General features: G+C 40.3%; 1 protein-coding gene across 2 annotated transcripts in view; it reads left to right on the top strand.

The window, feature by feature from the left end:
- Nucleotides 1-21,793, top strand: part of CMAS (cytidine monophosphate N-acetylneuraminic acid synthetase) — a 433,399-nt gene that overhangs the window by 190,300 nt on the left and 221,306 nt on the right. The gene's annotated exons all lie outside the window — the stretch shown is intronic.

Raw genomic sequence — 21,793 nt, 5'->3', positions numbered from 1 at the left:
AACATACTTTGCAATGTGGGTTTGATGCCTTAGAGGCATCTTGCAGGGCTGCTGTCACTAGGTCTGTTCTTAGAAGGTATGTTTGGCTTAAGGAACAAAACTTGCCGGATCATGTTAAAGCAAAATTACTGGATGCACCATTAAACCAAGAGTGTTTATTTGGCAATAAAGCAGAAGTAGTCCTCAAAAGGATGGAGGAGAAAGCTAAATCTATGCAAACTGTTAAAGATTTCTTACAAGTACAGCCACCTAGATTCAGTGGGCATTGCCCTTCAAAAAGCTGTTTTTTCCAGTCCCTTCCAGGCCTTCTCAGTCCAAGCCCAGGGGCAGCAGACCACCAAGACTTCAGTCTCAGGTTATGCACAGATCTAAGCAATAGAGTGCTACCACGTCCAAAACAGGGAGTAGTAAGCCACCTCCCTATGGTAAAATTGCACAATGACTTATCCTTACCTCTTCCAAGCCTTGCCCAAGTACTTGCACCTTTAGGAGGGAAACTTGGCCTGCATGCCAATAACCGGGAATACATTACCCAAGACAAATGGGTTTTAAACATTGTTTCCCAGGGATACAGATTCCACTTCCACTCACTCCCAACCCTAAGCGGATGGCCAGACCTCCCCCCAAACCAGTGGGCAGAGGCCCAAAAGCAAGTACTTTCTCTTCTCAGTGTCAAGGCTATTCAACATGTCCCAACAGAACAAAGGGGACAAGGCTTTCATTCCAGCCTGTTTCTGGTTCCCAGAAAAGAAAACTTTTGGTGTCCTATCCTGGATCTGTTTATTTTCAACACCTTTCTGGTGGTTCCAAATTTCAAAATGCTAACTTTCCAACAACTGCTTCCTAGGCTAGCCAAGGGCTCCTGGCTAGCAACCCTAGATTTAAAAGAAGCCTATCTGCACATCACCATAAGGGAATACCATAAGGGAATCTTACAGGAAATACCTACGCTTCAGAGCAGACTCTGTGCACTATCAGTTCTGTGCACTTCCCTTTGGCTTATCTACTGCGCCCAGGGTATTCACAAAGTGTCTAGCTGCGGCCATTGCATATTGCAGGCAGAAAAGAATCCAGATTTACCCATACTTGGATGATTGCCTGATTCAGGCGGACAGTCAGGACTTGCTACTACATCACCTGGCATTTGTAAAGAGACTTCTAACTTCACTGGGGTACACCATCAATGAAAATAAATCACAGCTGGTACCCAGCCAACAGATTTTATTCCTGGGAGCAAGCTTGAACTCAGCTTCCCAGATGGCATTCCTCACTCCAGAGAAACAAATTTATTTGACAAACTCAATCTACTGGCCACCAAAACCCGGCTATCTGCAAGAAAAATACTGCAAGCCCTGTGGTTCATGGCCTCTTGCATTCTGTTAATTCCATATGCAAGACTGTATATGAGGAAACTTCAATGGTACCTAAAAAGTCTTTGGTGCCAACATTCTCAGGACCTGAAAACAATGATTCCTATCATTCCTTGGTTAAGGACAGAGTTCCTTTGGTGGGCAGAGGCCTGCAACCACAACAAGGGACTCCCTTTCACTCTACCCCCTGCCGCCCAAACCCTAACAACAGACGCCTCAGACTATGCATGGGGGGCTCACATGGCAGGGCAGTGCATTCAAGGCAAATGGAACCCAAAGCAAATGCACCTGCATATCAAGCAAAAATAAATTTTAGCTGTACATAATGCTCTGACAGCCTCCAAAGGCCTTATTCTTCCAGGACAACTACTGGTAAAGACAGACAACACCACAGTTATGTGGTACATAAACAAGCAGGGGGAACCCATTCCTACCCACTCTGCAGATTAGCCATGGCTGTGTGAAACACAGCCTTGAGTAGCCAAGTGCACCTGCAAGCTCAATTCCTGCCAGGCAAACTAAATTCACTGGCAGATGACTTGAGTAGAAATCTCATAGACCCACACAAGTGGAAACTGGAACCCAAAATATTCAAGCTTTTGAGGAACAGATGGGGGGCACCAGAGGCGGACCTTTTTCTTCCCCTCAGAACTATAAATTGAGCAAATATTACACCAGAACTCCCCACAGCCAAGCTTGGAAAGTGGATGCCCTGTCATTCACCTGGGAAAACCTCTCAATCTATGCCTTTCCCCCTCTGCCCCTCCTCTCGAAGGTTCTACTAAAGATCAAACAGGACAAGCCTAGAACAATCCTGATTGCACCAGACTGGCCACGCCAGCATTGGTACCCTCTTTTGCACAGGCTGACAGTGCTGCCACCATGGCACCTGCCTCAGACTCCTTCCCTGCTGTCCCAGCAGGTGGGCCAGATTCTGCACCTTCAGCTACAGACCCTGAACCTAGCAGCCTGGCTCATCCACTGAATTCTTCACCAGCAACTCTCAGTAAGCAGGTGCTGAATGTCATTCTTGAGGCAAGGAGGCCTAGTACTAGAAAATCCTATTCAGAAAAGTGGAAAATATACTGCTCCTGGAGCCAGTCTCAGGGAATGGACACAACTGTGCCCAACTTACCTCATATACTAGATTACTTAACAGAAATGCTTCACAAAGGCCTATCCTCTTCAATTAAGATTCATGCCTCTGCCATCTCAGCTCATTATAATACTGAGCCACCCCTTTTCTCTCATCCTTTGCTCAAACAGTTCCTGAGAGGAGCCAAAAATTTAAGACCCCCCCCCAGGAGAGCTTGCACTCCTGCCTTTTACCTTAACTTTGTATTGGAAAAGCTCACGCTTCCGCCCTTTGAACCTGCTGCCTCAGCAGAGTTAAAATTTATCTCATGGAAAACAGCTTTACTGCTTGCTATCACTTCAGCAAGAAGAGTTGTCTGAATTGCAGGCCCTTATGGCCGTGGAACCGTTCATTATCTTCCATGATGACAGGGTCTTCCTCAGGACTAACTCATCATTTATGCCCAAGGTGGTATCTAGTGTGGCTTTAAACTGATCCATTCATTTGCAAACTTTTTTCCCTAATCCTCAGAATAAAGGGGAAAGGATCATGCACTCCCTGAACTTGCACAGGCAGCCCAGGTTCTATCTGGACAAGACTAAACCTTTCAGAAAATCTGACCAGCTGCTAGTCAGCTTTGCTGCAGGAGCAGAGGGAAAGGCCATTTCAAAGCAGACAATTTCTAAATGGATAGCAAACTGCATCCACTTCTGCTACATGCACCATGAGAAACCTACCCCACAGAGGATCAGAACACATTCCACTAGGGCTACATCAGTCTCTACAGTATTCCTCAGGGGAGTCCCTACCAGGGACATCCTGGAAGCTGCAACCTGGAGCTCTGTACACATTTTCTCCAAGCATTACCACTTACCTATAATTTCTAAGTCCAGAGCTGGCATCTGCCACAACAGTCTTACAGGGCCTGATTGCCAGCCCTAATGCTTCTTAACTACCTCCACCCTTCCTTAGCTTTGGGAATCAACCCAAATGTGATGACTGCAACAGTGAAACATGAAGAACATAGTAAAGTTGTGTACACTTACTATAAATGTAGATGTTAGAGTGTATTCACTGTTGCAGTCCTGGTTACCCTCCCTCCAGACCCCTGACTTCTCTTTACTTCTACCTGTCTTTTTTGTTTGGCATATCTTATATCATGTGTATTTGCTTTTTGCTGGGGGTGTTCCATACCATGTAATTGCTTCCTATTTTGGGGCCACCTGACATCTGGGGCAAGAAAAACTGATATAATGGTGTCAGCTGCATGTTTTATACCCCTAACAACCTGACGTCATGGAAGAAGCAACAGCATCCAATGCAGAAATCCCAAGATTCTGGTATTCAGGCTGACTGAGGGCTACCTACAGGCAGATAACCCAAATGCGATGACTGCAACAGTGAATACACTCGAACATCTGCATTTATGGTAAATGTATACAACTGTACATTCCTTAACCTCAAGCAAGTTATTACTGTTACCAAAAGGCACAGCAACTTTCTCAAGAACAGAAAAATAAAAATATGAAAACTGGGAGCAAACAGAGCTATGCTTGGCTGAAACGTTTTTAAAGACAGAGATTCTAATAGTTCTGCAATGTTCCTTTATTCTGTCACTAAGCTTACAAATAGTCTTACCAATGTAGAACAATCCACAGTATGAGCAAATTGCAATGTAAACAATATAAGTGGAAGCACAGTTGAGTACTTCTTTAAACTTTAGGCTGACAGAGCTGATATCCCACCAAAATGAATTTACAGCAGATACAATGATCACACGAGAACATGCCTGCATTATTAGAAATTGACAAATTGTACCATCTGTTTTCTCAGATTCATATACAGATTTAAACGACATAGTTTTTTTTTAAACAAAATGAGGGGGTGAGACCCAAAGCTCTGCAAAGTTCTTGGTTAATATTAGTAATGCTCCAGTTTGTGGTGATACATTCTCTAATGTTGTTGGAATCCAAAGAGATTGGTAGTGGAAAATGAGAACTGTCATTACTGTGATTTTTGCTGATGTTAGTAAACCCATACTTTAAAATGGGTTGGTGGTGAGAATGCCTGCAAATGGAAATTTGTTCAAAGCAAGATTAGATGAAATTTGCAGGGTAGTTGCCTTCTAAAAAAAGCCCATTGAGAATTTTACATTCTCTAAAAAAGCACGCCGTCTTCGCTGAAAGTCTGCTGATGCATACATAATGGCCTTTTACAATATTCTTTTTCATAAAGGCGGGTTGTTGATTGTTGAAATCCAAGTAATTCTTTCTGAAGGTGTCTTTACAATAAATCTTGGAGCAAAAACAGTCACGTAAGACATCAATAGACAGAGTAATGTCTAAAAAATGTACTTCTTCACCAATGCCTGAAAAAGTGAAATCAAGGAAATAGATGCTATTAGTTCTGTGTTTAACACCCAAGGAACAACAAGATATTTAGGATTAGAGAAGACTAGAAATAGAGGGGATAAGATCAACTATCTGATGAGATATACCAGTGATGTTGACAGCATACGACGGGTTGTCTCTAGCAATTGGCATATATTAACCATGCATACACACATAAAAGATATGATAGGTAGCAAACCCAGGTTCCAATATAGGAATAGTGACAATTTGAAGTTGATTTTGTGCAAGGATCCTGGTATTTATATAGGCCAAGATAAAGCAATAATGAACAGGTTCTTGACACAGGGTACTTACCCTTGTCATCATTGCAATAGATGCAAATATATCTCTAAATCACACATATTTAAGCATCCACAAATGGACTATATTTTTCGACCCAGTTTTTATGCTAATTGCAGTAGTACCAATTTGGTCTACTTAGCCAATTGTGATTCATGTTCAGCGTTCTACATAGGTCTCACTAAAAGAAGACTACGTGATCGCATATACAATCATTTGTATGACATTCGCAAAAGAGATGACAGCAATGCGTTGGCAAGGCATGTCATAGAGTGTCCGACACATAGTTTTAATTTTAGAGTTATACAATTGGTCCGACATAATGAACGGGGAGGTGATGTGGACAATCAACTAGCTCTTGCTGAATTACATTGGATTATGAAGTTAGCAGCACATTTACCCCCTGGTATAAATAACCATGTATCGATTAAACCAGTACTAATGGGAAGAAAATGAAATGAAATGATGTATTTATTTATTTATTTATTATCATTTGGATAAAAAAAATTTTATAGAGTATTTTTAAAACATTACATTTTTCATTTCGATAAAATATTTATATATTTTTGTATTATTATATATGGTAATATCTATTTGATTATTCAATACATATATTTTTCCATTTAGTCCATTATGTGGCTAGCTAATTCATTTGATTTGTGATAAACACTTGGATTTGGTTTTATGTATAATAGTAATTTCATTATGATTAATTATATATAATATCATATATACTATATACATATATCTGAATCACCATTTTTAATCATTTGGCAGACCTGTACATACATTTTTTAGGTCTGATGATCCTGTATGAGGCGTATCTTTATGTTGAGATGGTAATGGATGTCTGATTTGATTCTTGTTTGGTTTTAGTGGGGCTTTTTAGCTCCTTTTGGTATATTTTATATGCTGCAATAAGGCTTATGTTGAAATAGTGACATGTATTGTATATACATTTTCTATGCTTCATCTGCGCATTCTTGCGTATTTATGATGTTACGTTAAAATTGATGTGTACATTGTATATGATATGTGAACACATCCATCATCATATGCATATATGCAGTACATTTACATTTTTAAGATATTTTTAAGATATTTCACAGGATTATGTAAATATTACATGACAATGACATATATACATATTAAATAGGCACGCTATATAATAATTGTATAAAATTCGTTGTATTATAATCAACATTTCAGCTATATGATGAGTATTTATATGATTTTCTATATTATGAGACATAAAACATTTTATATGTTATGTTGCTATATAAACCGGGTGATCAGTGTTAGGAACTTTACATAATAATGAGATAGTTATGCACTTTGATCGTTTGGTTTGATTTAGAAACATAATGTTTATGTTTTAATAAGTTGAGCTGTTTTTTTGTATCAGCGCCTGATTCTAAATGTTAACTGACATTTGCAACTGAATTTAACCAACTGTATTCACGTTGTGCAAGTGTAGTGGTGAATGGGTTAAGATACAATTATTTAATTTGTGTGATTAAGTAATTAATCAATTTATCTCCCGGCTTTTTTGGCATATAAGTGAAATTAAATTTGTAAGAATGTTATCTGAAGAAGCGTAGCTTAGTACTACGCGAAAGCGCTCATTTTTACTCAATAAACTGGTATACGTTTTACATCGTGTCTGCCATTGGATTTTATTCAGTTTAAAGAAGAATTTGCATATCGTGGTTGGTCTTCTTACTACTCTACATTCACCTTTTACAATATTCTTTTTCATAAAGGCGGGTTGTTGATTGTTGAAATCCAAGTAATTCTTTCTGAAGGTGTCTTTACAATAAATCTTGGAGCAAAAACAGTCACGTAAGACCTCAATAGACAGAGTAATGTCTAAAAAATGTACTTCTTCACCAATGCCTGAAAAAATGAAATCAAGGAAATAGATGCTATCCCTGATACTATTAATGAAAGCGTCAAGATCTGAGTGGGAACCTAACCAAAGAAAAAAATATATCAAGAAAATGCTTATAAAGCTGGACTTGTTTGAAACCTTCCAAGTTAACAAGAGTGTCTACTTTCCAAACGCAAAGCACTAAGTTGGCATATGCTGGAGCCATTTTAGCTCCCATGGCAACACCTTTTTTTCTGATAATAGATTTTCTTATATGGCGATCTCATGCAAATGGTTCGATGTTCTAAAAAAATTATGTTTTCGTCTCGGCCATATGCGGTTCGATGTTCCGGCCATTTGACAATCTGAAGGTAACCTATATACATACATATATATATATATATATATATGTATGTAGATGTATGTATGTGTTTGTGTGTGTGTATGCATATAAATGTATATATGTGTATGTTTATACATATAGCTCCAGGGTTATTAGGGAACACAGTTTCCCATTGGGGGCTTACCTTAAGAGAGAGAGAGAGAAACCCAGCCCCAGGACGGGAGTGTGCTCCTTGTGTGCTCTTAAGGGATGTTGTGCTTTGTGTACAGAGCTGCATCCGGAAATACTGTGTATATCTATCTTTTTTCCAGGTGAATGTCCGTCACTGGTGTCAGTAGTGAGGATTGGGTTTCCTTGATTACTGGCCCAGAGGAGGGAAGTCAAAGTATTATTAGGAAATACTTCAGATACAGTTAGTTAACTTAGTTCATTTTTGGACTGATATGTAGATAGTCATGGCAGTGCAGTCCTCAGAAGGCAGTACAGATACTCTTGTATGAGAGTGGAAGTCAGGCCAGATATCCAGCATTTCAGAATATCAATTGTAGTATTCGGGAGGAAAGGAATGTAAATAATATGAATGCAGAGGACTGTTTCAGTTTATCAGCACTGTTATTGGAAACAGTATTCGGATATTGTTGACGTCTACCTTCACTGTACCTAATAAAGCATTCTTAACTTTATTCTGAAAAGTACAAGAAGATATGGCCCATTGAGAAGAGACTTGGAACTGTTCAGCACAGTTCTGGGTAATTAATAGATAAATACGTTCATTCTAGCCTCATTCCAATTTCTTCCAGTTAATTCCAGTATCCTACAGTCATACCAGTTCTTTCAATGGCAAGCCAGCCAGTTTCCAAAATGCATGTTCAAATAAAATTAAGAAAATATTACATCAGCTACCCAGCGTTACACAAGAGATGGGAAAGGGAAGGTTTGGAAGGCCTAGCAAAGGACTCTAGGGAGGCCCTTCCAGTACCTCAGCAGTGACTGGAACAATGCAGAGTAAGGCCTAAACTTTGCAAGAGCACAACTCAAGCATTTAAAATGTGTATGCAACAAATGTGCATTTCTTCAAAATGTATTTCAGATATCTTAATTCTTTAAAGTTAAAATGTGTATGTTTTCAGACAATTGTATAACAGTACTAGTTTTCAGTTTAAATGTGTTTCAGTCATCTAAACAAAACAAAAGTATTCTTTAAAGTTAAAATGTACGTACAGCAAATGTGCATTTCTTCAATGTTTGTTTAAATATCTTTCAGTTATCTAAATTCTTGAAAGTTAAAATGTATATACAACAGATGTGCATTTATGCTGATTCACAGTAAGACACTGTCCAGTTCGATTCTCAGTAGAGCATCTTCTGCGTGGAGACATGCGTGAATGGGCATACCTTTGTTGAAGGTTGTGCGTCAGGCCTGGCAAGCCGGTACGTAAAAATCAACTGCCAATCATTAACGGACCGGAGTGGCGACCCCTAACCTGGAAAAGCCGAAAGATACAAACAGAGTTAAACAGTTGTATAACAGTACTAGTATTCAGTTTATGCTGTTGTGTGTTCAGATAATATTTACAGAAAAAAAGGTATTCCTTTACTAATAGTTTAGTCTCCAGAATATGACATTACCAGATTTCAGTTAACACTTTTATCTGTTCAGATAATGTTGACAGAAAAAAGGTATTCCATTGCTAATAATTTAGTTAGTTATGCGTTCAGTACATTTCAGTGAGATTTCACAATATGACACTAATGTTCAGTTATACATTTCTAACAGCATTATGTAAAAACATCAGTCAAGTTTCAGAATATCTCTAATCCAATAAAACGATCGTGTCAGCACACAGGTTGCAAGTCCATAAAATGTTCATTGTATAAATTCCACAACCGCTTTCACCCTAACTCAGTTGTAGGGCTTTTTCAAGTATAAAAACAGTGTAACTGTTCACTCAGCCATCTTTAAATAACTTCATTTTGAAAAAAGGTGCCAAAAGCAGTCTGACCTAAATTTAAAGTAACCACGCACATTTTTACAACTGTCAAGTTTAAAAACACAAATAAATTCACTTTGTTTACCAAACATTAATGAACTTGATAAAACTTTAAATCAAAGTAGTATAAACTAACACAAAATAACAGTTCTATCTAAAAAAGAAAAAGGTATCAAACATTTAAAATACTTTAAAATTATGTAAAACAATACAATCAAAATATTACTTTAATAATTGTTTCAGTGGTTGTTTTAAATTACTTTGATAAATCTTCTGCTTTTTTAATCAAATAAGGCTTAATAGAAATATGTTCATTTAGTCCCGGGGGGTGGGTGGCGTTCAATCTAATTTGCCAATAGGTCTCCCTACAGCATAGCCAGTTCTCCCAATCTCCCCCTTTAGGGTCAATAGGTACTTGTTCAAGAATCCCAAAACGAAAGCCAGTGTGTTTAGGCTCCATTTGTAAATGTTTACTTAATGCATTATTAACATTCCCTTTTTTATGTTGTATAAATGTTCATAAATTTGTTTGTTCAACACTCTCTCTGACTTCCCTATGTAGAAACTGGGACAGTCTCTACACAGGGCTAAGTACACAATACCCTTAGTATGACAGTTACCCTTCTTTAAATAAATCCTGCTGTTGCCATAATTTTTTAAAGTGATAGGTACTTCGTTCAAAATATATCTACAATACCCACACCTACCACACCTACGAGTTCCCTTGTCCAAAGTAGTTGTACGTCTATAATTGTTACTTTCAAACACCTTTTTCAGATTTGTTCCTGTTTTATAAACAAAGTTAGGATGATCACCTACTTTGTGTACTGTCCTTGTTGTGCTTTAACATCTTCCAATTTCTCTGAATGAGGTCCTTAACTTCCCTTGTAATGTTACTGTGTTGAAGAACCATAGCTCTTTTAAAAGCTTGTTCACTATCCACTTCATGACCTTTTACAGTTTCCAATGATTTCCCCAAAATAGGAGAAAATCTAGTTGCACGACCATTTATAATTACTTCCGACACTTCCTTTATTAACCTATCAGGATAACCCCTTGAACTAAACAAATCAGAAATAAAGTCAATTTCCACTAAAAAATCACCCACTCTGATGTCATCCTGGCCACTCTGACCATTTGGCCCTTGATTGTACTCCTTTTTTGTTTCCAGGGGTGATCACTATTATAGGGGAGGTAGGAATTACTGAAAGTATTTTTCCTATAAATTCTTGATTTTAATCCCCCATTAGTTTTGTCTAACCTCACATCTAAATAATCAATTCCACCCTGGTCAAAGTTAAATGTAAATTTTAAAAATCCAGTGGTAGAATTTAAAAACTCAACAAACTCCACAATAGTGTTCACTGGTCCTTCCCAAATAATAAACAAATCGTCCAAGAAGCGTCGGTATAATTTAATGTTGTTGTTGTAAAAATCTGAAAGGAACAAGTGCTGCAACTCCCATTGTAAAAGGACAAGGTTAGCGTAGATAGGGGCACAGGATGCCCCCATAGCTACGCCTCTAACCTGCTTGAAAGTTTCCCCCCTCAAAATACACAAAATTATTTTCCAACACAATTCTCATTAGTTCTATCAACAGGTCAATATCAAAGCTAAAGGTATACTTTCTGTCCTTCAAAAGTAACCAAAAGTAATCTAAACCCTCATCAGTTGAATTACAGGTGAATAAGTCAACCACATCAATGGTTAAAAAGTACACCTCACCTTCATAAGACTGTAGTGTCAAACCACATAGAAAATCCCAAGAATTCTTCAACATATGCTCGTACTGATCAGGAATATATTTAAGTATATAGTCCAAAAAAGATGCAATAGCATATGTTTTAGACCCCTTCCCTGACACAATTGGCCTATATGGAGGGTCAGTTGTACTTTTATGAATCTTTGGAATTCCAAAGAAAGTCACTAGTCTTGGTTCCGTAATGGTCAACATAATACCAATCTTTTCATCCAGTCTACCTGCCATGATAAATTCTTCTATTGCTAGATCTATTTTCCTGTAAGAGATGTTGATCTCATTCATAGAAACTGGAATATAAACATCAGCATCCCCCAGGATGTTCAAACTTTTACTAGAATAATCAAAAGTGTTGACCAAGACCATACCGCCCCCCTTATCGGGTTTCATAATTCAAATCCCCCTGTTGTTGAGTAAGTTCTCCAAGATGTGTTTTTCCCATGTGGTCAAATTAGCCTTAAACAAAAACTTTTTCTTAATTGTTTTATCTACACTCAATTCATATAAATCTGATGCACATGTCTCTTCAAACACTTGTAAAGCCGGATGGAGAGGAGGGTTGAATGTACTAGCCTTTCTAAAGCTAGTTGTATCATAGCCATTGGTCTGCTCAAACATTAATGCAAAATTTAATTTTCTAGTGTACAGTTTTAACTCTGAGAGTACCACAAACATCAAATCTAACTGTTGGAACAAATTTAAAACCTTTTTCAAAAAGGTGAAAATGTTCTTCATTAATCTCAATCCCACTTAGGTTAAACATTTTAAAACCAGTGTAGGAATAAGTCACTTTGTCAGAGTCAATAACTATTTCCCTATTTACTCTTTTGTCCAAGTTAATCATTACACTTTTCCTTTCTTTTTTGTTGTTGTTTTCACTTGGTTCCTTCCTCTTCCCTTTCCCCCAGAAAAATCCTGTTCATTCAACTCTTTTTCTTCCCCTCTCTCAGCCATGTTGGTGATAACTAGCACATCTTTGTCAGCATCCACAGTGGTGGGGTTAGGTGTAGAAATATTAATCACTGGGGTGGTTGGATTGTGGTGCAAAACATCCACAGTAATTTGTCTATTGTTGACAAATTTTTCACCTATTTTAGATTGTTCAACTGTTTTAGATTTGGTCAAGTCTCTTACTACTGTAAGATCAAATTGTTTGTATAAACTATTCCTGTAGATTCTCCCTTTGAACACATAAGCCCTGTTTTCACTGTATTGTTTCAAATCCCTTTCTAATTTTCTTTTTTTCTTTCATATATTTCTTCACATTTTCTTTCAATCCTGTAAAAACTGTTATCGTAACTTTCTTTATTAAATTCAAATAACAAATCCTCTCTGATGGCTTCATCCAATTTCTCTGCTTCCTTTAACATCATATCCACCTTCATTTTAGCAAATTTTACCATCAGCTTTAAAATTTTAAAACCACATTCATCGAACACGCTATTAAATTCATTAAGCATGTCCAAATCATAAGTAAAACCCTCAGGGTATTTACACACACGTAACCCTTGTGGGACAACTTTTTTTGTTAAACATTCTTCTAAATATGCAATGCCAATATTAACACATTTTATTTTATACAATTTGTTTTCCAAATCCCTAATTCCATCTTTTAAAGAAGACACTATAAGAGAACAACCTGCCCCTTTAGACTTGTTTTGGTGGCAGGAATAATTATTAAAAAGGTCTCCTTTACTTTGTACATAATCAAACCATTCTCTAACATTATGAAAACACCCTGATTCATTGTTAATAACTTTATCAATTTGAGTAACAGTACCTTGGTGTACACGTACACCTTGTTGAACATTTTCAATGTCCAAAATACTAGTAAGTCCACTGATGGCAACAGTAGACTCTCCCCTCCTATGGTCGCCCAATGTTTGTTCAAACCTTTGGGAAGAATGGTTGGTTCCACATCCCTTATGTGGAACTGAGGTAAACACACAAAGTGTTCCAACCTGTGCCCCCAAATCATCGGCATTCGCCTGAATGGGAACTTGTCTGTCCACCTCCTTCTGAACCTGTGCACACGGAATAGAACCATCAGGAGGTGAAAACACTTCCAAAATACGGGCCAAGTCTGTCTTTAGACTCTGCATTTCTGTCCCAAAATACCTGCCGCTACTTCCTTCTGTGAAAAAAATCACATTTTCGACCTCAGGCTGCCCAAACTCTTCCTCAAACGATAATTCTCCATTAAAGACTGCCATACTCTGTACGCCAACCTCCACAACACAAAACAAAAATAAAAAACAAGTGGAAAAAGATCGTAGAAACAAATCCAATAAAACGATCGTGTCAGCACACAGGTTGCAAGTCCATAAAATGAACAAACAAATTTATGAACATTTATACAACATAAAAAAAGGTAATATTAATAATGCATTAAGTAAACATTTACAAATGGAGCCTAAACACACTGGCTTTCGTTTTGGGATTTTGAACAAGTACCTATTGACCCTAAAGGGGGATCGTTTTATTGGATTAGTGGTTTTGGTTCTACAATCTTTTTCCACTTGTTTTTTATTTAAATTTCAGAATATGACATTCATAGTCAGTTATGAGTTCAGTATAGTACATTTCAGTCAGATTTCAAAATATAACATTCATACTCAGTTATACATTTCTAAGAGCATTACTTCACATTATTCAGTCATTTTTAAGGGTAGAGTGACAGAATTATTTGAATCAGGCTTATTACAATACGTTGCAGCAACAACGAGCACACCTGCCACTTCTGGCCAAGTGATAAGTTATCTAAAGAATAAGTAGCAATAGTTATTTATTATACTCAAGGCATAACAGGTCAGGCTTAATTGTTAATTAATTTACAGAATACATTGCACCTTACATAATAATTATTGTATCTGAAATACAGGAAAGCATAGGTTTTAGTAAAAGTACTTTTACTATACAGGATATTTAAGATATACATTTAGAAGGCAGACATCTATTACAGCACACAGAAATTAAAAAGGTAAATAGGGTTATTAATAACAAATGTAGCTGAAACATTACATACGCAAGTTAATACAATATATGGTAATTATGCTTTAAGATACATATGTTATAGGTGTAAAAGGAGAGTCTACTAGTGATAACATGTTAAAGAATTGTCCACTTAGAATTAAATCATAAAGTTCAGATCCAAACAGACCATAAATGCTCAAATGACATCTAGTGGTCAAATTAAAATTGCAAGTGTATTTACCAGATAAAGAAAACTTATTTTATATTAGATGTAGTGATCATTATAGTATTCCTTCGCAGACCATATTAATAAATTTATAAAGTAAGTATAGAAGTAACAACAGAAAGAGAGTGTGTTCAGGTATATCAGGAGAAGTTGTTACATCAGATGTCATTTAAATGTACAAATATACAGTAAATACAACCATATTAAAGCAAGTTTCACAGTTCATAGGTTCATAGGTAGGTACTAGGCTATCGGCCCAAGGGCCTACATAAGCCTAGCCAACAAGGTTCCCTGGCTTACGCCACCCAAGAAAGTTATTTTCCTGTGCCACTGTCGAGCAAAGACACAGAGGTGATCCCCGGGGTGTATTTCCTATTTCCCATCCACTCATCAAGATTTTTCTTGAAGAGTGCTAATGAAGAACTTTGCTTGACGTAGAATGGGAGCCTGTTCCAGAGTATGGGAAGTCTCTGGGACAGGAATATATCCCTCCAGCATGTCCTGTTTATTGCGGTACAAGGTTTAGGTCCCTAGAGCGTGTAGCTCAGAGGGATTGGGATTTCTTTAGGTGTAGCATGTCCAACAGCTCTGGGTTTGACATAGCTTTATATGTTAGGCAGAGTTTGCAGACAGTTTCAGTGAATGCACTGTCAGTCAGTGACAATAACCTTCAGTCAAGAATACTGATAAGAACAGAATGTGATGTACATTTGAGTGCAAACATTTTATCTGTATGCTAATAGGCTTGGGAACCAAGGTTATAGAGGTGTGTAAAAACTTTCAAGGTTTTTGTATCATTAGGAAATACTTCACAGTTAAGTTGGTTCATTTTTGAAGTGATATGCAGATAGCCATGGCATTGCAGTCCTCAGAAGGCAGTACAGATACTCTTGTATGAGTGTGAAAGTCAGGCCAGATATCCACCATTTTAAAATATCAGTTATAGTATTCAGGAGGAAAGGAATGTAAAGAATATGAATGCAGAGGACTGTTTCAGTTTATCAAAGGAGTATGAATATGAATGCAGAGGACTGTTTATCAGCACTGTTATTGGAAACCGTATTCGGATATTGTTGACATTTGCCTCCACTGTGCATCATAAAGAATTCTTAACCAAACTACAGTGTGTGCAGACTTTACTGTGAAAAAATACAAGAAGATTTGGCCCATTATGAAGAGACCAGCACCTGTTCAGCACAGCTCTGGGTAATTAACAGATAGACATTCATGCCAGTCTCATTCCAGTTACTTCCCTTTAATTCCAGTATTCTACAGTCATATCAATTCTTTCACTTGCTCATCTTATTTCCTGGAGTTTTGGTGTTGCAGATCTTCATTTTCCATTGCCTCTTTCTGCTATTCATTCTTCATTTCCCTTTTTTATGTCTTTTTACTCCTTTGTTTCCCTCCTTGATTTTGCAGACGGCATTTCATGTGTTTGATTTATTTTACTCATTTGGGATTTGGGTAAACCCACTAGGCACAACCCTCTTTTCTAGGGTAACATGGAATCACTGTTTGGTTAAGTCACTTGCTCAGAGTCACACAGTTAGCAAACGAGGGCTGAGGAAGTCAGACTGTGGACTATAGGATGAATTTGTTTGCAGCTTAAGCCTTAATCCTCTGCACTAATAGAGAACTTTAATTTTTTAGGCATTTTTCTGTGTTCTTGCTTGCACCTTTCATAATCTACAGGATTATTTTTTTAATTCTTACTGCAATTCCAGCAGTTTTGTTTTCTAACTCTGTGTGCTAAGTTTCTGGCCTTTTGTAAAATTGTATCTGAAGTTGTTGTCTTCATTTGGTCTTCAACCTGTGGGTATAGGCATGGACAGCGGTGCTTACCCGACCATATCCAAACTATGGTGCTGAAACTGAGCTCCCCTCCCCATAATGCCCCTCTCTCCCTCACTACCTCAGATCTCATTTGCTGCCATTAGAGCAACAGAGGGTCAACTGAGCTCCTCAGTTTTTGAGCATTTTCTAGTCAGTATAACCTTGTTACAGGTACAGTTTTCTTTCTCTTTTCTGTATGTTTCCTTCTTTACCTTTCCCTTGTATTTTTTGCATAGAAAAAAAAAACTTTTTTGGCTGTTAGGGTGCCCTTTCTAACCTTCTCTATTTATTCCTCTTGGATATGGCTGAAAAATCTGATACAGTGTATTGGTTGTGGACACAAGCTTCCCCCTCAGATGCCCACACCCAGTGCATTGTATGTTTAGGCCGCCCCAGCCACCTGCACTCTGAGTGCTCCATTTGTGTGGGTTTCAGTGCCCATACTATCATGGGCAAAAGGAATAAACTTTTATTTTAAAGGGCCTGTTACCTAGTTCAGCTTCTGTGGGTGCTGGGACTCAACTACCCTCTAAGTCGCCCAATGTCAAAAGGAGGGAAGGTGATAAGAAGGAGGAAAGAGAAAAAGAGAGAGAGAAAAGTCGAGAAGCAGGGATAGACCTCCAGAGAAGTAGAAGCTGACAGATTCTTCCCCGTCTACTAGGGAACCTTCCCAAAAGCCAGGCCCAGGTTGTCTTCACCTCTGCCAAGATTTTCTCCTGAAACTTCCAAGATCCCATTGGCCTTGACCAAGCATCATTCGAGGCCACGGTCAGTGGCTTCCTCTGCTAGATTGTCCCAGATTTTGTCAGAGAGAGAAGTGGACCGTCTGATGAGACAGTTTCTGTGGGCCCAAATCCAGCTGGGGATCCTTCCCGCCCCCTCCCCTTTGGGAGCAGTGGGCCCTCCCCCCCAGGTCTTTACTGGGCATCCTCCTTTCCCGAGCCCCATGGCTTTGGGGCCTGTGGATATTGAAGCTTCTGCCATCTAGGTGCTGGCATCAATGTTTTTGGTTTCTTCAATGCCAACCACAGTCTTGAGTTCCTCGGCGCCTTTCACTTCGGTGCTTGAGTTCTGTTAGAGCCGTAGTCCTCTCTGCGACGGGTCTGAAGGGTTGACGTTGGCATCTAAGTTTTTGGTGCTGTCCCTTCCTCTCGGAGCCACTCAGCACCAACTCCCCCCTTGGTGCAGAAGGGGTCGGGGGTCTCGGATCCAGTGGCATCGAGCGCCTTGGCACCAATGCTTTTAGCACCAATCTCCCACTGTTTGTCAGTGTTCAACATGGTAGAGAGGGTTTTATCGACCTCTGTCAAGATCCTCGATGTGACCCACTCCTGATCCTTTCTTATCTCAGCTGGAATCTAAACTCAGCGTCTCCAGTCCTCCACTTCAGGGACAGCCTGCCCTGACTCTGCAGAGTACCCTGTCTGTGGAGCCCCAGGCTTCTGGTTCCTCCCCAGAACCCCCCCAGAGGAAGTCCACCACAAGCACGTGTGCAAGAAGAGGTACCTAGACTCCACTGCAGAGTCTGTCACTGAAGACACTGACTGGGAGGAAAGGGAGGGCTCTCCAAAATCTCCACCTGACGATGCCTCTTTTGGAGACGTCATGGAAATTCTGCAACAGAAAGATGGCTGGTCCTCCCAAAAGCCCAATCCAAATGAGTCAGTGTTCCTGGAGGCGTTCAGAGCAGGCCCATCTACCTCCTGGGTGACCCCCCCCCACAGACCCCTTGGTTGACCTTATTGCCCACAGGGAGTGGAAGGAACCTGACACGGTGGAACCAGTACCTAAGCACCCTGATAAAGTGTTAAGCACCCCTCCAGTGTTCTGGCAGAAGAGTGTCCCTATTGATGCTGGTTGCAGCAGCCACCAGAAAGGAGCTCGCCCAAGACAGCACCTCTGTTCATCCGCCCAACAGGGATTCGAGAGCGATAGACAGGTTGGGGAAGCGTGTTTATACTTCAGCGACCTTCTCTTTGAAAGTGCTGAATTATATGGCACACATTACAAGGCTGCAGAGATCACTCATCAAAGAGGTATCTGTGTCTACTCCAGAGTTCATGCCTGTCGAGGAGAAGAGGGTTTTCTCCTCCAGACTGGCTACTCTTAAGGCCATCTCTCACACCTCTATGGGGCTCCTCTCCTATGCTACAGAAGGTGTATCTAGAGCAGCTGGTTCAGGCATCGCCATTAGGCGTCATGCCTGGGTGAGGCTCTGTAACTTCTCTGAGCCCTTAAAGGCATCCTTCACGAACGCCCCCTTTGACAGGTCGACCTTGTTCAGTCCATCCGTGAAGCAGACTCTGACCCAGTGTGAGTAGGATGGCAAGACCATGTCTGCCATCAGGATCTGCTTCTCTACTCCTCAACAATCCTACTCCAAGTATCAGAGAGGTAGTAAGAAGCTGTGGTCCCAGAAGTCCAGGGCTTTCCATCAGGATGCACCGGCAGACTCTTCCCCCAAAGGCAGATCAGGGAATGATACCTTCAGATGCTGCCCTAGAGGCAGAAGGGCTCTGAGGGAGCAAAACTGTCTCAGGACTCTCATCCCAACAGACCTTTCCAGCAACCCTGAAGTGTTGTCTGACTGCTCCGCCCTGAAGGCAGTCAGGGGTCCCTTTTCCTTATACTCATCAGCCTAAGAAGCCATCACAACAGATCAATGGGTACTGAGGATAATATCCGGAGATTATTCGATCCCATTCATTCGTCCACCAAGACCCCCTAAAATTCTCCCAGATGTTGCACCCACACACAGGGAGACGGCCAATCTGGAATTCTCCAAGCTGCTTATCAAACGAGTCATCCAGCCTGTCCCCCCAGAGCTATGCAGATAGGGCATCTACTCAAGGTTCTTTTTGGTGCCCAAAAAGACAGGGGGACACTGACCCATGTTGGACTTGGCCCATCTAAATAAGTTTGTCGCCAAGACGAAATTCCGGATGGTTACCATTCAATCTATCCTTCCCTATCTGCAGAAGGATTTCTGCATGTGCTTGGTGTGGACCTCCAAGACATATATTACCACATAAAGATGTACAAATGCCACAGGAGGTTCCTATGCTTCCAGTCAGGAGCCAGGCATTTCCAGTTCAGGGTGCTCCCCTTTGGTCTCACCACAGCCCCCAGGGTATTCACCAAAGTGGTAGCAGTACTTGCAGCACATCTCAGGCTGCAGGGAATACATTTTTTTCCCTACCTGGATGACTGCCTTCTAGCTGCACCCACCAGGCATCAACTTCTCCTAGCCAGAGACGAGTTTCTCCAGTCAGCCTCTACCGTGGGCATCACAGTAATCTTTCCAAAGTCAAAGTTGGAACCTTTCCATTCCCTGGGCTTTTTAAGAGCATGGCTAGACACTTCTCTTTGCAAGGTCTTCCTCACCAGTGACAGGATTTACTCCCTTCAGCTTCAGTTTCTTGTTATTCTCGAAGTTTCTCTTCACTCAGCAGCTCAGATTCTTCAAGCCCTAGGGTCCATGGCAGCAATCATCAGTATTCTACTCCTGGCAAGACTGCACATGCATATCTTTCAGTGGACCATAGCCGTACAGTGTTTCTTCTGGACAAACCTCTGTCTCAGCCCATTTGTTTATCCAAAATCTGCAAATCGTCCCTTCTGTTGTGATTAGATTCACAGAACTTGACAAGAGGTCACCCTTTCTTGGCTCCTGCTCCTGGAGTCGCAGTCACTACGGATGGCTCCTGGCTTTGGTTGGGAGGGGGGGGGGGTCATTGGCTAGGATGGACTGTTCAAGAGACGTGGTCAACGTTAGAGACCAGCTTATACGTCAACTTTCTGGAGATGAGGGCAGTGCTTCTGGCATGGCAGGCACTTCATTCATTTCTCCCCCAAGGAATGATTATAATACAGACAGACAACATGCCAGTGGTCTGGTATATCAACAAGTAGGGAGGAGCCAGATCATATCCCCTGTGTCGAGAGGCCATGGGATTGTGGGAATGGGCGATTTCCTCTGACTGCTTTCTTGTCACAATGCACATTCTGTGGAGTTCCAGCATCATGGCAGACAAACTCAGCAGGACCATACTGTCTCCTCTGTGAAACAGTCAGTGGCAGACATGATTTTCAGGAAATGGAGTCAACCTTGCTGCGATCTCATTGCTTCTCCTTCCAACGCCAAGTGCAGCAAGTTCTTCACCCTGATTCCCCCCAAAGGAGGACTTTCTAGAGAGACACTCTTATTTCATGCTTGGCCCCCCAGTGTGCTGCATGCTTACCCTCCTCTTCCTCTTATGTTGAAATTTCTTCACAAGGCAGAAAGATCGAAGTGCTTAGTGATCATCATTGCTCCTTTCTGGCCTCATCAGGTTTGGTTTTCTCTCCTTTGGTCTCAGTGTCATCCCTCCCTGGATTTTGGATCCTTGTCTAGATCTGAGATCCAATCCGGAGGGTGAGTATCATCTGGATCTGAAGATCCTGGCTTGGCTTCTGCAGTTCCAATGATGGCTAGAGTTCCCAGGCTTTCTTCTCCCGTGACGCATATTTTGCTTCCTGCCCACAAGTCATCTACCAAAAAGATTTATGCCAGCAAATGGAAGAGGTTTTCCATTTGGGCATCACAACATAGTATAGATCCTTCACTGCCTCAGTACCTTTGGTCTTAGAGTTTCTGGCCTGTATCTTCAACCAAGAAGCCAGTTCCTTTACAGTTAAAGTCCAATTTGCTGCCATTTCTCATTACCATGTAGGACTTAAGGATTCATCTTTAGCTGCTTCTAGGTTATGCAAAGCCTTTTCTGAAAGGCACATTCCTTTTATGGCCACCAATTAAGGATCCTACTCCCCCTTGGGATCTAACCTTTGAGCTATAAGCACTGGTGTCATCATCTTTTGAAACATCAGCTAAGGTGGATCTACAGTATCTGTCTTGGAAGACTACTTTACTAGTGGCTGTGACCTCATCTAAGCGGGTCTCGGAGTTACAAGCCCTTTGCATTCAGCCTCCATACCTCATATTCCATAAGGACCATGTCTCTCTTAGACCAAAATCCCACTTTCATGCTCAAGGTCGCTTCTGAATCTAACATTAATCAGGTCATTCACCTTCCTGTTTTTTTTCCAGAGTTTCAGAACAAAGGGGAATATCAGTTGCATATGCTTGATGTACATATGCCGCTCCATTTCTACCTAGGTAGAACCAAAACTTTCAGAAAGTCCAATCAATTGTCTGTCCCATATTCTAAAGCCAGATTAGGATCTCTTGTCTCCAAAGTAACTGTTGCCAACTGGATTGCTAAATGTATCACATTTATTTATGACAAGTATGGTGTTTCTCTTTCTTCCTCAGTAAAAGCACATTCTACAAGAGCGGTCTCTGCCTCATCAGCGTTTTTATCTAGAGTACCAGTGGATGAGATACATCCACTGCTACATGGGCTAGGTCTCACACCTTCATATCCCACTATAAATTGGATGTTTTATCCCATAGCAGAGCTTTTTTTTTGGTTCCACAGTGCTCCAAAATATCCTGTCTTAGGGCCTCCCGGGGTATATGTAGCTGGGGACTGTGTCCCACAGGTTGAAGACAACAATTTCAGATAAATAAGTTATGTACTCACCATAACGTTCCATCTGAATTGTTGCTCTTCATTTATCTTCAACCTTCCCTCCTTCCCCCTTCCTTAGTCAGTTGATCT

This window comes from Protopterus annectens, chromosome 11.part0, assembly GCF_019279795.1.
Source record: "Protopterus annectens isolate FY-2018-M chromosome 11.part0, PAN1.0, whole genome shotgun sequence".
NCBI lineage: Eukaryota > Metazoa > Chordata > Ceratodontiformes > Protopteridae > Protopterus > Protopterus annectens.
This window is presented reverse-complemented; position numbering and strand designations above follow the sequence as displayed.